The sequence below is a fragment of the Pan paniscus genome, chromosome 2 (genome assembly GCF_029289425.2).
Source record: "Pan paniscus chromosome 2, NHGRI_mPanPan1-v2.0_pri, whole genome shotgun sequence".
NCBI classification, from domain to species: domain Eukaryota; kingdom Metazoa; phylum Chordata; class Mammalia; order Primates; family Hominidae; genus Pan; species Pan paniscus.
The window spans coordinates 99,931,466-99,947,499 of NC_085926.1; the positions used below are offsets into that span (position 1 = coordinate 99,931,466).

General features: G+C 40.0%; 1 long non-coding RNA gene across 1 annotated transcript in view; it reads left to right on the forward strand.

The window, feature by feature from the left end:
- The window catches only part of LOC130541340 (uncharacterized), a 57,717-nt gene extending 50,881 nt beyond the window's left edge, over nucleotides 1-6,836 (forward strand). The window contains exons 3-4 of the long non-coding RNA XR_008955384.1: nucleotides 3,321-3,657; nucleotides 5,241-6,836. This is a non-coding gene — a long non-coding RNA (uncharacterized LOC130541340). The remainder of the gene's footprint in view (nucleotides 1-3,320; nucleotides 3,658-5,240) is intronic.
- The last annotated feature ends 9,198 nt before the right edge of the window (nucleotides 6,837-16,034 follow it).

Sequence of the window (16,034 nt, forward strand, 5' to 3'; positions counted from 1 at the left end):
GTACTTAGAGAGCTCAATAAATATACCAAATGATGGAAGAACCTTAGAATTAGCTGGAATTTAGACTATTCTAATCTAACCACCCCACTGTATGGGTGAAGATATAAAAGGAGTGGTTTGTTTATTACTTGCCTGCCAGATAGCTAACCAAATAACTATGGGAGGGTCTGGGTTGAGAGAAACCAGGGTCCTAGACTACCAGGTCAAATACATTATTGCTAAATCTCTATACCGTTGTCAGAAACATGCTACAGAAAACCAGGCTGGTTTATGTAAAAATAATTGTGTTAGTACTGATTAAAATTCTAAAGGGCTAGTATTAATAAAATGAAATATCTTGGGTAAAAGTGCTTAATATTACTTGGATGCTCTGTTTCTTTAGAATTAGAGAGTACAATGGGAGTAAATGCATCAAAACAATGTAAAATTCTTTGTGATCACCAGGGTGTGACCCTGCCTCCGGTAACGTACACAGCAGTTACTTCTGGAACCATTGCTTGAGATATCTAGAAACACTCTGGTGGCCCTACCTTGGCTATTCCTGGCTATGACTCTCTGCTCCAATCTCCTGCCTTATCCTCTTTACTTCTAATTAGTTAGTAGACATCCTTGGGAAGTAAGAAACTAGAGCTTCAGGGGACCCAGCTTCCTGGCTCCTCCTGTGCCGTCTTTAGAATACTGTGGCAGAAACCCCAATGATCTTGGAAATTTGGGTTTGCATGTTTAATCTCTCTTCTGGATCTATGATCTTCATTCTCAGCAAGGCTCAGCCCTCGCTCACTCTATGTATTTTTTCAAATTCCTGGTGGTGTGCCAGTTGGTACATGAAGAAGGGAAGGTTTGGTGACAGAGAAGGTGATACGGTTTGGCTGTGTCCCCATACAAAATCTCATCTGGAATTATAATCCCCATAATCCCCACATGTCAAGGGTGGGATCAGGTGGAGGTAATTGGATCATGGGGGTGGTTTCCCCTGTGCTGTTCTTGTGACAGTGAGTGAGTCTCACAAGATCTGATGGTTTTATAAGTGTCTGGCATTTCCCCTGCTTGCACTCAGTGTATTCTCCAGCCATGTGAAGAAGGATGTGTTTGCTCCCCCTTCAGCCATGATTTTAAGTTTCCTGAGGTCTCCCCAGCCCTGCAGAACTATGAGGCAATTAAACCTCTTTCTTTTATAAATTACCCATTCTTGGGCAGTTCTTTATAGCAGTGTGAGAAAGGACTAATACAGAGGGCTTCTTCTGAAGTAGACTTTAAGAGAAGAGTTTAGAAGTAGATTTCCCCATTATTAAAAACTGACTAATTTTGAGCGGTAGGTAAGTTACAGTACCTCTTTGACTGCATTTATTTCTGAGAATCTTGTGTGTAGAAAATCAATGAAAGACAAAATATATCTGTAAATATAAGTTCATAAAGTAAGGCTGGGAGCTGTATGTTTGCCATTCAAGAGTGGGATTAAAAAACTATTAGCTGACCATAGAGACCTAGGAGTAGCAGGTGAAAGAGAATTTTGAGGGAGGCACTAGCAACCCAGAGGAATGTGGTCATTTTTTTTTTTTTTTTTTACATTTTCCCTATGGTTATCACATACTGTGTGGCATGTAAAGACTGAGTTCTGCACAGAGATGGAGCATTTCCCAGAGCTGTTAGGGAGATGAATTGCATTTATCTAGGAGAGGCTGTTACTTTTCCTCAATTTATTCAGTGATTAAAAAATAGCTTGTGATTTTTGTCTTCAGAGATGCATAGTTGTTTTCCATGAACAATAACCCACTGGCCAGATTTGGTCTAATGTTCTGAGAGGCTCTGGCTGTGGCAGAGACAGAAAAACTCTACCACCCACAGGCATATGAGGCTGCACCAGATTTGAAGGATAGAAGTCAGGAACAATTAAAGGGCATGCAGGCACTGGAGTGAAATGCTGATTTGGAAGCATGATTTACGTGTGGGTGTTCCCAGCCTGGCATGTGGATAGGCGTCCTAAGGCTAACTTTATCCTTTCATTTTTGAAGTACACTGAGTGCTAGTCTCTGTGGATAGTTCCTTTGCAGAAGAGAACATGGCAGCAGTTGGGCTGGTGGCTTGCTCATAGCCACAGAGGCCAACCCATAATCCTGGGTATGTTAGTGATGGTGGTGAGATGAGGGGAGAGGGAAGTGCTTTGTACATTAAGTACCTCACCTTCCAGCATGGGATCCATAGCAGCTTTTGAACATTGGTCCCTTTAGAATCAAACACTGGCAATGTAACTTTAATCATAGGGCTATTTACTTTTTTTCCGCTACAATCTTGCAAATTTTCAAAAAGATTATGTGAAACTGCAGTTAACAATCTGTAAATTGTGTCTCTTCAGACTAAATTGTTCTTTGTTGTTGATGAAAGGCTGTAAAAGCATTCTGGTTTTTAGTCCTTAGATGAGTTAAAACTGATGGTGACTCTAGCTAAACTGAAACAAACTGTCTTTATCTCATCTGACCTTTTTAAGGAGATGTTTATGTATCTTTCTTACATTATTAGAGTACATAGTTTAGTTGGAGGACAGGACAGGGGCATTCTTGTTGCATGTTGTTGATTGAGAAAGAAGCAAGCAAGTGGCCTTATCCTTATGATGCTTGGTGAAGCAATTAGTGTTGTGGAATCAATGTTATAAAAACCGGCTCCGCATAACCTATTGCAGGCATCTAAAAATCTAGATTAGGTCTAACCCAGACACAGTTTCAAGTAAGGAGGGGGGTCATATAATATGATATTGTCACTCATCCCCATTATTTCTTATTACTGTTATAAACAGGAAGATTTCGAATCTAAAAGTAAGACTTACTTGTTTGAACCTGGGATTCTGACCCAAACTGTACCCACCACATTTCCACAGAGAAGGTTCAAGTCCCTGGATGCCTATGCCAAATGGATTCCCCCATTCTCCCAAGAATGCAAATGATGACAAATTGACCAAAGCTTCTGGACTTTCCTCTCTAAAACAGGGTCAATACCTGAGTTAAGACAGAGAATTTCAAGTCTGTGAATCTCAGCTTTGGTTCTGCTTCTTCTCTGCAGTTGAGAGAATTTATGAAGCCAAAAAAAGTACGATGCCACCCCATACAGAATCAGAGCTGTATTTATTTTGCCCTTTGGTATTCCATTCAACATTGAGATTTGTATTTCTCCAAGTCAGGGTGGGAAAAGATTTTCTAAGGCACAGTGGGAGAGGTGCTGATTGGTAAAGAGTTTGCGGAGGTGAAAGTAGAAAGACTGACTTGTGAGCTGTCTCCAAGAGGAATGAATGCAAAACATTTGATTTCCCTGTTTGTTTTTTGTTGCAGATACCTTGACTATGAATAATAGTTTCAATAAGGAAGACAGAATGAGTTCTGACACGAAGGTTGGGAGCTGTGACAGGCAGACGAAAAATGGAGCCAAATGGCATGGAGGTGTGTCATCACTGCTGGATTTTACCTTGATCTACATTCAGTTATCTACTTCTTTTCAAAATGCTGGGCATTCATTCAAGAAACAGCATATATGTTCTGACTTTGAAGTAATGGATGAACTGTCATGTGCAGTATATGGAAATAAGTTTTATTACCTTCTTCCCACATTAACTCATCCATCCATTCAATAGCCATTTATTGAGAAGCTCACTCTGTGTTAGGCACAGTGGTAAGTACTACAGGTTATCAATCACGTATTTCCTAGAAATTATATAGTAATGAACAACGTGCTTTTATTTTTAAATTGGCTTTGGTTTTATGACACATGCTAAAGGCTTCAAACAAGGAATCGCTGCATGAATAGAAAAGGTGAAGATAATTGTGATTAATTAATGAGCTTTATAGCTTTTTAGATCCATATTTCAGTGGACCTAAAAAGGAGCTGCCTTATTCACTATTTGAAATATTGTCTTGTTATTGCAAGCCAGTTAAGAGTAAGATAAGACATTGATTGACTCTAGAGATGCTCTAGTTGTTGCTTAGAAGTAAAGGTAAATAGTCTTCTGTGTGCCTACCCTTCTGCATAACCAGCAGCAATTACAGCAACTAAAACTTTCTATTTTTCAGCATGGATTTTGTGCCTATCATTATTTGCTATGTGATGCTACCATAATACCTGCGTAAGCTCACAGCCATGAATGTAGGAGGTGTAATAGGAAAATGAGACTGTGGATCAAAAAAATATTGAAACAGGATAGAAAGTCACTGATGAAAGCATAGAATTACATATTATTGGGCAGGATGGTGGAGGAGGAGAAACAAAACTGTGACCACCAGTGAAAGAAATTATGAATAAATTGCCTTTCTGATGGTTACAATGAAAGGAATGTAGGTGATGAGGGCCTCCAGTGGAAAGGAAGCATGGTAAGCAAAAATCAGTAGGTGACCCATGCCCTTCTAGTATCTGGGAAGGGAAAAGATCAAAACCTATGCAACTGAAGCCAGAGTCACTGTTAGTGGAGAGGAAAGTTAGTGTGCAGCTGAGGGGCTCGAGGGAGGTTTTCCTGGCCACTTCCAAGGTCTAGTGTATGGAGTGCCAGAGGGTGTTCTATGGAAAGAGTGGGACAGCTACCCAGTGAAGAATGTGGCTGAGTGTGGGAGAGGACCAAATATATAATTTGCAGCAATGTCTCGAGAAAGCTGAGAGGACCCAGATCTTGTGTGTCTGTCAGAGAAAGGAAGAATGAGTCACTAGTTTTAGCACTAAGGTTACCCAGGAAATTTTAACATCTACTTGTAAACTGTCACTTAATGTTTGACTTATGTGATAATTTGGAATTTTATTTAAACATCTTAATAAAACTTTGTTAATAAACTTCCTAGTAGGAGGATTTGTCCCATGTTTTGAATGTTTCTCAATGCTGGGAAATGAAAATTTCCAACTGGCAGTATTTCATAATACTGTTTACCTGGGAAAATTAGTATAACAAATAGAGTGATTTAAGTTTTATTCTGGAATTACACATCCCCCTTCTCCCTGAAAATGTCCCCTTAATTGTTTACAGCTGCTCAAAACTCAGTTTCATAGAAGGTTGAGCAGCAGCATATCCTAGATAAGAACAATGTGTCATGGAGCAATCTAACGTGAGCTCTAATATGATCTCTCAAACCTTGAAGAATCAAAGAAAGAACCTTGGTTTGGAATAAACGGTCAATTCTCAAGTAAAGCTTATAGGCATTTGAAAAACACTCTGGTGCTATTTCTTCAGAGGTGCACATTAATAAATGTCTTGGGCCCTCTTTTGACTGCAGGTGTCATGATGTTGGAACAGTAACAATAACTCAACCAACCAGGGCTTGTCTGAATACAATCCTACAGCAGCAGGAGCTGTGGAGATATAGAAGGCAAGGAAGACCAGGTTGTGAGGGAAGACGAATTTACTTCCAGGAATGTTGGGATTGAGAGTAATATTCTCCAATAATGGTGGAAGACAGAACAATAAAAGCCCACCAGCTCCTTCTGCATGGTGGGATAAGAGAAAAGCCAAGGGCAGAAGTGAGAAAAATAATCATCACCAAACTGAAAAGAAAACTTTTATAATAAAAACCGGATTGATAAATGACCTTTAGTAGTGGAAAGATACCATTCCAATGAAGCACGAATTGAAAGGATTTCTTCTGAAAGCTAATTTACATTTTCCTTTTTTTTTTTTTCATTTTCAGTGTGTTTTAGCAGGTGTATTGTTCTACATGGTTAGTTTCTTTACCTCTTTGAGAAAAATGGGTCAGCTTGACACATCTGGATGAAAGAATCCATCAGGTGATTATGATTGAAGACAGATTAAGCCTTGTTATGAGGGGAATATTTGGGGGCTTACCCTGAGGTGATATTTGATGATTTAGCTGTGGGAGAATTTCCCTCCCAAGATCAGCGTGACTGACACTGAAATTGCTACAGGGGAACCGGACCTTTCCAAGAGGTGACAAGGACATTTACCTGGTACAACACAATGGTTCTGGACTGGAAGTCTAGTCCCATTGATGAAGTTCCCAAAAGATGTCCAGGTCCTAATCCCTGGAATCTGTGAATATGTCATCTTACACATCAAAAGAACTTTGAAAATGTGATTGAGGTTAAGGACCTTGGAATGAGGAGATTACCTTGGATTATCTGGTTGGGTCCAAGCTAATCACATGAGTCCTTAAAGGAGAAGAACCTTTTTTAGCTGGGTCAGAGAGAGATGTGATGATGAAAACAGGCTCAGAGAGATGCACTGTAAGAAGGGCTTGACCAGTTGTTTTTGACTTTGAAGATGGAGGGAAGGGCCAGGAGCCAAGGAAGGTGGGTGGCTTTTGGAAGGTGGAAAAAGCAAGGGAACATTCTCCTCCAGAGCCTCCAGAAAGGAGCTCAGCCCTGTTGACATCTTTGTTTTTATTTTTTATTTTTAGTAGCATTGAGGTCTCACTATGTTGCACAGGCTGGTCTTGAACTCTTGAGCTCAAGCACTCCTCCCGCCTTGGCTTCCCAAAGTGCTGGGATTATAGGCATGTGCCACCACATCTGGCTTCCTACTGACATCTTAACTTTAGTGCAGTGAGACTCATATTTGAATTTCTGACCTTATATTATAGAACCATAAGACATTATAGAATTATATAGAATTATAGAACCATAAGACAATAACTTTGTGTTGTTTTAAGATACTAAATTTTTGGTAATTTGTTATGGCAGCACAATAAAACCAATATAGCATTATATTATGCCAATATCATCTCTTTGTTGACTATTGCTATTATAGTTTGTTTTATGGGTCTTGTGTAAACAATCAAGCTATAATATTGGGTTAACTTCCTAAGGAAAACTTGGAATATAGAACATTATTTTAAAGACTGAATTAGGTAAATACACCTGCCAGTGAATACATTAACAAATTAATTAATATATTCACTCTTTTCACTCACAAATACTTTTTGAGCCCCTATTACTAGCCAAACATTTTGTTAGATTCTGAGAAGGGTCTGCTAGGCAACATTGTGACTATAGTTAATAACAATATATTGTACTCTTGAAAATTACTAAGAGAGTAGATTTTTTAAGTGTCCTCACCACAAAAAATAAGTATGTGAGGTAGTGCAGATGTTAGTTAGCTTGATTTAGCCATTCCCCAGTGTATACATATTTCAAACCTTCATATTATACATGGATAAATATATACAAGTTTTATTTGTCAATTAAAAGCCCCTTGATGAATACAGATTCCATTCTGTCCTCGAGGTGGAGCTTGTAGACTTGGTGGGGTCCGGGGATCAACTTTTAAACAGGCAGTTCCAACGTGTGGAGTGGATAGGCTTATTCTCTTTGTTGCTTTTATGATAGGTATTTAGAATGCACTTTCCTCTATTAAGTTAAGCCAGCCACCATTCCCTCATTCAGTTTCCATCCTCCATGAATTTGCTCACATCTGCGGTCTACTGTCACTCATTCTTTCCTTCTCTTCCTGAGGGCTTGTGTGACTTATGTTCTTGGCTTTCTCTTAGGAACATGGTGCAGCTTGGCCCTGCATTATCCATCTGGAAAAACAGATCATAAAACAGTCCTTCTCTGTACTAAGTGCTAAAGTAGGAGGAAGGGTATAAGTCAGCTCCCTGAGCTATATATCCTTGTTTTCAGGAGCTGAGCTAGACACAAGCAGAACTTGCAAATAATTTACATTTCTTTCTGCTAAGGTGGTTCAGAATAAGTTGCAACAAACATGAACAGGAATGGTGCAGTAAATAAAATAATAATTTAGGTCATTTAAAAATTACTACCCATTATTTTCTAGATTGTAAATCCTAAGGGTGTTAGCTGATTAAATTGGCGAGGGCACATCTCACCAAGTCATCAGCTTCCTAATTATGAGAGATACATCTACTCAGGCAGGTACCTAGACAAAGAATAACTAGATTAATTACTCAAGAGTCTTTTTATTTCTTCCTGCCTTCACTTGTTAACTATACTAATAGAGAGATGGTATTAGGCATAGGGAAAAATACATCTGTTACCAAGAAAAAATGTTTGGGAGTCTTAAACCTGTGGAATCCTCTGCCCGTAAACATCTAGTTGAATATTTTTGTCTGGAGGGTTGGCCTTTAATTTTTTTCCCTGTGTTTTAAGATGATATACTTTACAAAATGTGGTCCTGATTTATAGATCCAGCAGTGTTTAAATTGGCCAGAAAGAGAGTGTGAGAAATGGATGTACTATAGCTCATTTGTTTTCTGTTGGTCTTCCTGTTTCATTGCTGTCATGGTACATCACAGAGGCAAGTCTGGTTTCTTTGGCTAACCTCTGAATAAAGGGCACTGTGGCTACTGCAGGGGAGCATGCAGAAGTGGTGAATGAATGACAGAAAAAATGCGAGTTGAGTCCATTCAGGGAGGTGATTTGTGGCCATGTGATAAAATGTGCAGATGTTAATTGTGCTTCTGTTTCTCACGCATGATTACCTTGTTGCTGTACACTGCCTGTGTGTGCCTGCAGAAAGTACATAATAGATTTTGCAGATAGGAGGTACAAAGAGGGTGTAGTGTGAGAACAAAGGCACTGGGAGTGGGCAAGTGACAGATCAGAGGAAGACTAGGTGGCAAGACTGGGCAGAGAAAAAGAACAATATTCAGGCTAGGAGGGCAGGCAACTACAGCTTGAGAATATCACAAAGCCCCTAAGGCAAGACTATGAACTTGATATGGGGTTTCCCAGTATTCCATCTTGCACATGAATAAATCATTTCATCTATTCTGAAGTCTCAAGTATCTAACCAGAAATTTCATTTGAAATGGAAAAGTCAGAAATCGTCCCCACCCTCTAACTGATTTGTTCATGGCAGTTTGTATACTGAAGCAACATGTCAAGCCTGGCATAGATTGCATGGGTTGCCTAAGGAGAGTGAATGCCCAGGATCCATCTCTGGGCCACTCAAAATGTAATCATATCGAGACAATGAGGAGCCTATAAAGAGTATCTAATAAAAGAAAACACAGTGGAACCAGGGAAAAATCTGGAAAGAGTGGTCTCATGAAAGCCAAAAGAGGAGAGTTTCAAAGAGTGAATTGTGGACTAATTGGGAAATGGAATAACATGTATAGAGAAATGTGTCTATTGGATTTGGAAACATGGAACAGTTTCATGTACATGATTTGGAAGGAAGCCAGATTAGAGTGGATTTGTCCATTAACTGATTCATGATGTTCACACATATTTCTTTGAGTACCGAACACGCATCAGATATTACTTCGGTTGTTGGGGGATTCATTGGTGCAAAAGCAAGCATGATTCTTTACGGGATCATGGTAGCTTATGTGGGAAGACAATTTTCCAATCACATTCCTTCTAGGTTCCTGGCCATCTAGCCAAACCATAGGTCACAGCCCTTGAACTGGTATATAATCAACTATTTGGCTATTTCTCCTTCCAAGCAGTGAACAGTCAGGTGCACTGCTCAGATTTCTGCCCCCCTGGGAAAATTTCCTTTCACTACTTTCCTCCAGGAATGTTCCAAAGAGGGCCTGTTGTACTGTGGCCATCCACTTTCGAGTAGTGCCTGCATGTCATGTAGAACCATCTGCAAACCAGGCCCAAGTCTTCTGGTCTTCTGTCAGTTGATCATAGGGAACTCCCCATGAGGCCCTAGGTGCAGTCTGGGAGAGAGAAGTTAGCATAGCAGAAGTGGGAGCCACGGGCATTTGGGTCACTTCTTTATGTAATTTACTTATGCCTTCAGGGTCTTCTTGGGCTCCATCACTTATATTACTTCCATTTGATGATGGAGTACTGCTGTGCACACCCAACTTTATGGCTTGGTAGGCGAGATAATATCTAGTTTGTAATGGGGAGCTCAGATTGCATGGTAAGTTGGTGGCTCATGGTTAAGCATCCTGTCTCCACCAAGGCCCAGTAGCAGGCTAGGAGCTGTTTCTCAAAAGGGGAGTAGTCATCCACAGAGGATGGGCAGGTCTTTGCTCCAAAATCCTAAGGGCTTGTGCTGCAGGTGCTTGCAAAAGGCTTTAAACAGCATTCCTATCTGTCACTGACACTTCAAGCACAATTTGATCTGCTGGATCTTATGGTTAAAGTGCCAGAGCAGCTTGCATGGCAGCCTGGACCTGTTGTAGAGCTTTCTCTTGTTCTGAGCCCTTTTCAAACTGGCTGCTTTTTTGGGTCACTCAGCAAATGAGCCAGAGTAACACAGTCAAAAGAAAAATATGTTGCCTTCGAATTCAAAGAGGCTCACTAGTTGTTTTGTCACCTTTCCGGCCATACAAGGGTCCAGTTGCAACAACATACCCTTCACCTTAGAAGGGCTATCTCAACTTGCCACACACCACTGGAACCCTAGAAACTTCACTGAGGTAGATACCTGAATTTTTCTTGGATTTATTTCCCTCCCTCTGACACTCAAATGTCTTACCAAGATATCTAGAGTTGTAGCTACTTCTTGGTCGCTAGACCCCATTAGCATAAAGTCATCAATGTGTTTGATCAGTGGAATAGAAGGGAAGGGAAGAGTGGAAGAGAAGAGTGATTAAGAATCTTGCAAACAGCTGGGCATGGTCATTCATGCCTGTAATCCCAGCATTTTGGGAGGCCAAGGCGGGCTGATCACTTGAGGCCAGGAGTTCAAGATCAGCCTGGCCAATACAGTGAAAACCTGCCTCTACTAAAAATACAGGAAATTAGCTGGGTGTGGTGGTGCACGTCTGTAATCCCAGCTACTTGGGAGGCTGAGGCACAAAAATTGCTTGAACCTGGGAAGTGGAGGTTGCAGTGAGCCAAGGTTGCACCACTGTACTCCAGCCTGGGTGACAGGGTGAGACTCTGTCTGAAAAGGAAAAAAAAAAAAAAGATTCCTGCAAATGAAATTATGATATAGGGAAGAAGAGTTGATATATCCCTGAGGTGGGACAGTGAAGATGTACTGCAGGCTCTGCCAGCTGAAAGCATACTGCTTCTGGTGGTCTTTACTAATGGGTATCAAGAAATACCAGGAAAATACAAGGTATCAGGGGATGTGTTGGTGTGCTCAAGTTACGAAACCACACCTGGTATAGCAGCTGTAGTTAGAGTCACTGTACTAATCTCACAATGATCTGTCATTCATCTGTCTTTTACAAAGGCCAAATAGGTGAGTTGAATGAGGATATGGTGGGAATCACCACCCCCGAATCTTTCAAGTCCTTAATGGTGGACTGATCTCTGCAATCCCTCCAGGAATGTGGTATTGCTTTTGGTTACTATTTTCTTAGATAGAGGCAGTTTTAGTTGCTTCCATCTGTCCCTTTCTACTGTAGTAGCCCTTATACCATAGGTCAATGAACCAATGTGGGGAGGCTGTCACCTGATGAGTATATCTACTCCAATTATACATTCTGGAACTGGGAAAATAACTACAGGATAGGTTCAGGGGCATACCAGGCCACTGTGATATAGACCCGAGTTAAAACTCCATTGATTAGCAGACCGCCATAAGCCCCTTCTCTGACTGATGAAACACAGTGATGTTTGAAGTGTCCTGGAATTAGTGTCAGTTCAGAGCCAGTGTCCAGTAGTCCCTGAAAGGTCTGATTTCCCCCTCCCCTCAGTACATACTTACCTTTGTAAAAGACTATAGATCTCTTTGGGAGAAAGATTAACAGTCTAAATATTTGGCAGTGTGCTATGTCCTTCCTCAAGGGGAACCAGCTTCCCCTTTATTCAAGGGGTCCTTGATCTGTAAATTGGCTCATCAGAAGGTTAATTGAGGGCCTGTGCCTCCTTTGTTTTTTTGATTCACTTTAGAATTCGGTTCACTTGACCTAGATCTTTTCTGCTTACATAGGTGAAGTAAGAATTTAGTAGGCTTCTTATCTCTTTAGCTTGTAGGAACACCATGATCATTTAGTCAATCACACAGGATGATTACTGCTTTGACTCTGCTCTTCATCATGGTGACCACACTCACCTTGCTTTTGGTGGTTACTGAGGGCTGCCGCTTGGCTTCTGCCACCCTGGGATCCAATTACTACTGTTGTGTTTAGATTTCCCAATTCAGGGCCTGCAGTTCCCATTGCAGGATCTGGTCTACAGAGAAGAGTGATTGTACAGCTCTTCAAATGTTAGAGCTCCTCTCAAAAATGTATTTCTCACAGTTGTGGTGAAAGGTATGTCTTCTGGACCCTGCCAGGGTGGGTGAGTAGACCTTAAATGACAAATTTACTCCAAAATTCCAATCTTTCTGGGCCTTTGAATCCCTTTCTCTACATTAAACCAAGGCAAGTCCAGCATGTCTAACACACTGTGGGCCACCTTTTGGTCCATGTTTTAGCCAACCACACAAACTGTTAGAGCCCTTTCTATTTCCCTGAGCTGCAACATTAAGTGCAGAATCTCTGCTTAGTGGGCTCATATCAATAAATTTAGCCTCATCCAACTTTATGTTCCTTCCACCATTATACCACACCCTTAATATTCATTCCCACATATATTCCCCAGATTTCTGTTTGTACAAATTAGAAAACTCAAGTAGTTATTTTGGAGTGTAGCACACCTCAAGGGTCACACTTTGTACCTCACCATTAGGGTCCTGCTGAGACTTGAGTCTAGGTGTAAGTCTAAAATTCAAAGGGGTTTTGGGGATAAGTCCTAAGGAGAATCGGCATTGCCTTGTTAGGCAATGGACTCAGAGGAGGCCATTACCTTTTCCTCAGACAATGCAGGGTTAATCCCTATAGATGAGGGTGGAGAGGATGCTTCTACTGGCAAAGAAGACTCATCAGAATTTGGAGGATTTTTGTCCCTCGCTCCATTAGGTTCTTCCCACATATTCCCATTGCAAATTCAGGATCCCGTTCTTTCCTAATCGATACCTTCATTCTATCAGTGGACAGAATAACCAAATAAACTTTTTAAAAAAGAGATATATAAATGGTGTTGACAAATATGGCTTACCAGGTATCAAAGCATAAAATAATTTTACAGGAATTAAAGAAGTATGTCTCAGGCTGAGTGCGGTGATTCATGTCTGTAATCTCAACACTTTAGGAGGCCAAAGCAGGAGGATCACTTGAGGCCAGATGTTTGAGTCCAGTCTGGTTAACATAAAAAGAACATGTCTCTTAAAAAACAAAACAAAAAAACCAAAAAAACAAAACACCCAAAACAAGTATGTCTATGGCTTCCAGATAAGCAAATAGATGAGTGGACCAAAATAGAGATTCCACATCAGACTCATGCATATATGAATGAGTAATACTTTTAATGAGTAGCAAAATGAAGAATCACAAATACTTCATCTTTACCTAGAATGGATAACAGTGGATATTGATTATATATATTTACCTTCATCACCTGGACATCCCTCAGAACATCAGAGAATAGGAGACAAATCCTACAAATATTCAGCGTCCTATCACATCAATAAAATGTTTAGGAGTTTAGTGGCCTGGAGCATGCCAGGACATTACTTCCAAAATAAAGGGCAGATTATTGTACCATGTACTTCCTATCAAGAAGGAAAACAATACATGATAGGCTAGGAAAGTAATTTGCATTGTAATTCAGTCACAGGATACAGAGCTTAGGTATGGTTTTCAGTTACGTCAGTTCTGCAGCTACAGGAGATAAATGTCTTAGGGCAGATATAGAAGTTTTCATGTCATTTATGCAAAAAACTTTAATGCTTGAGCTCATCCTTTTCTTTCTCCATTTTGTTCAGTGACAAGGAACAACCAGGCAATCTCATTATACTTGTTAGTTTGACAACAATGCTCAAAAATATTATATACATGGTCACTAGATGCTTTCTTCTTGTAAGTGTTTGGTTGGGAGTATTCAGTGGTAATATTTTGTGTACCTCTATTATTCGTGATAGTCCAGATCACACTAGGGACTACAAATGCTCTTTTTACTACTGGAAATAGAGTCACTTGTATCTTTAAAACTAGCCAGATTAGAGAGCCAATTTCAGAAACTCTAGAACCAATTCAGAAAATTCATCCTGCAGATTCTGTTCCTCTGGAACCACTTTCAGAACCAAAATCTGTTACTAGTCAGCATTCTGCAGAGAAGCTGAATTAATTATCTCTATCTATCTATTATCTATTATCTATCTATCTATCTATCTATCTATCTATCTATCTATCTACCTATCTAATCTATTTACCTATTTCCTAAAAGATTTATATTTATCTTAAGATATTGGTTATAAGGAATCAACTGACGATTTTGAAGACTGGCAAGTCCAAAATCTGCAGAGCTCATGTCTCAGTTAGAAGGCTGTCAGGCAGGAGAATTCTTTCTTGGAAGAGGTCAGTCTTTTTCTATTGAGGCTGTCAGCTGATTGGATGAGGCTAACTTACATTGTGGAGGATCATCTGCTTTACTTAATCTATTGATTTAAATATCAATCTCATCCCAAAACATCCTTATGAAAAGACTCAGAATGCTATTTGACCAAATATCTGTGCATCCCATGGCCCAGTCAAGTTGACACATAAAATGATCATAGTGAGCTAGTCACAGGGTAATTGCTATGTGACCACATATATGAGTTGGTGCAGTAGTGGTGGATGACAATGACATGCAGATCTAGGCTAGCTGCTCATGTGTCCTTTTTGAACTCTCTGGCTTTGTTCATGCTAAATCCCAGATGTGGCACTTGCACATTTTAATGGCCTGCTTCTGGTTCCATCTGACCTTATGATTTTGTGGATCTGACAGCTCATGATCAGTAGTTCTGGCCACTTGTCCACTTAATGTCCCACGAACAAGCTATTCATCTCTACTAGAGTTCAGTGGAACAGCAGAATCTGTCATTTGTAAGCTGAGTAATTCTCCACTGCAGGGAGCATAATCTTGCTCTCTCATTAGTGTTTGTCATAAACTTTGCACAACATCTTTCCCCACTAATGATGTCTCTAATGCAATAATGACTACTGGTTATATAATTTAAAAAGCAGGGCCACTTGCACCAGAATCTGGTCCTATTTCATAGCTTTTCTCTGCTCGAGGTCCTACTCAAAGCTGGAAGCCTTTCATGTATCCTAGTGAATGGGTAGAACCAATATCTTAGATATGCAATACACTATCTCCAGAACTTGAACAAGTCTATTAAGGGTTGTATTCCTTCTTGGTGGGAGGTGCAAAGTACAAGAATCTGCCCTCTACTTCGGAGGTAACGTCATGGCATACTTCAGGCCACTAGCCCCCTAAAAATTTTATTGATGTGACAGGCCCCTGAATATTTGTAGGATTTATCCTCTACCCTCTGTTGCTCTGATGGATGCCTAGGTGATCCGGTAAATGTATATAGTCAATATCCACTGTTATCCATTCTAGGTAAATATGAAGTGTTTGTGAACTTTTTATTTTGATAGAGTCGGAAAATAATGCATTTATTAGATATATTTTAGTAACATTTATGGAACATTCCTTCATTTTACTACTTGTCAAAAATGTTAATTCTTATATTCATAAGTCTTATTTGTAATTTCTATATTGGTCCACTCATCTTTTTGCTAAATTTAGGGCAGATATATACTTCTTGAATTCCTGTAACATTATTTTATGCTTTGATACCTGGTAAGGCATGTTTCCCCACACCATTTATATATTTCTTTCTAAAAAAGGTTTTTGGTTATTTTTGCAAATTTTTTTTTTTTTTTTTTGGTCTTTTTTTCTTATTTTTTTATTTTTTATTTTTATTTTTTTTTCTTTTTTATTTTTTTTCTTTTTTATTGATCATTCTTGGGTGTTTCTCGCAGAGGGGGATTTGGCAGGGTCACAGGACAATAGTGGAGGGAAGGTCAGCAGATAAACAAGTGAACAAAGTTCTCTGGTTTTCCTAGGCAGAGGACCCTGCGGCCTTCCGCAGTGTTTGTGTCCCTGGGTACTTGAGATTAAGGAGTGGTGATGACTCTTAACGAACATGCTGCCTTCAAGCATCTGTTTAACAAAGCACATCTTGCACCGCCCTTAATCCATTCAACCCTGAGTGGATACAGCACATGTTTCAGAGAGCACAGGGTTGGGGGTAAGGTCACAGATCAACAGGATCCCAAGGCAGAAGAATTTTTCTTAGTACAGAACAA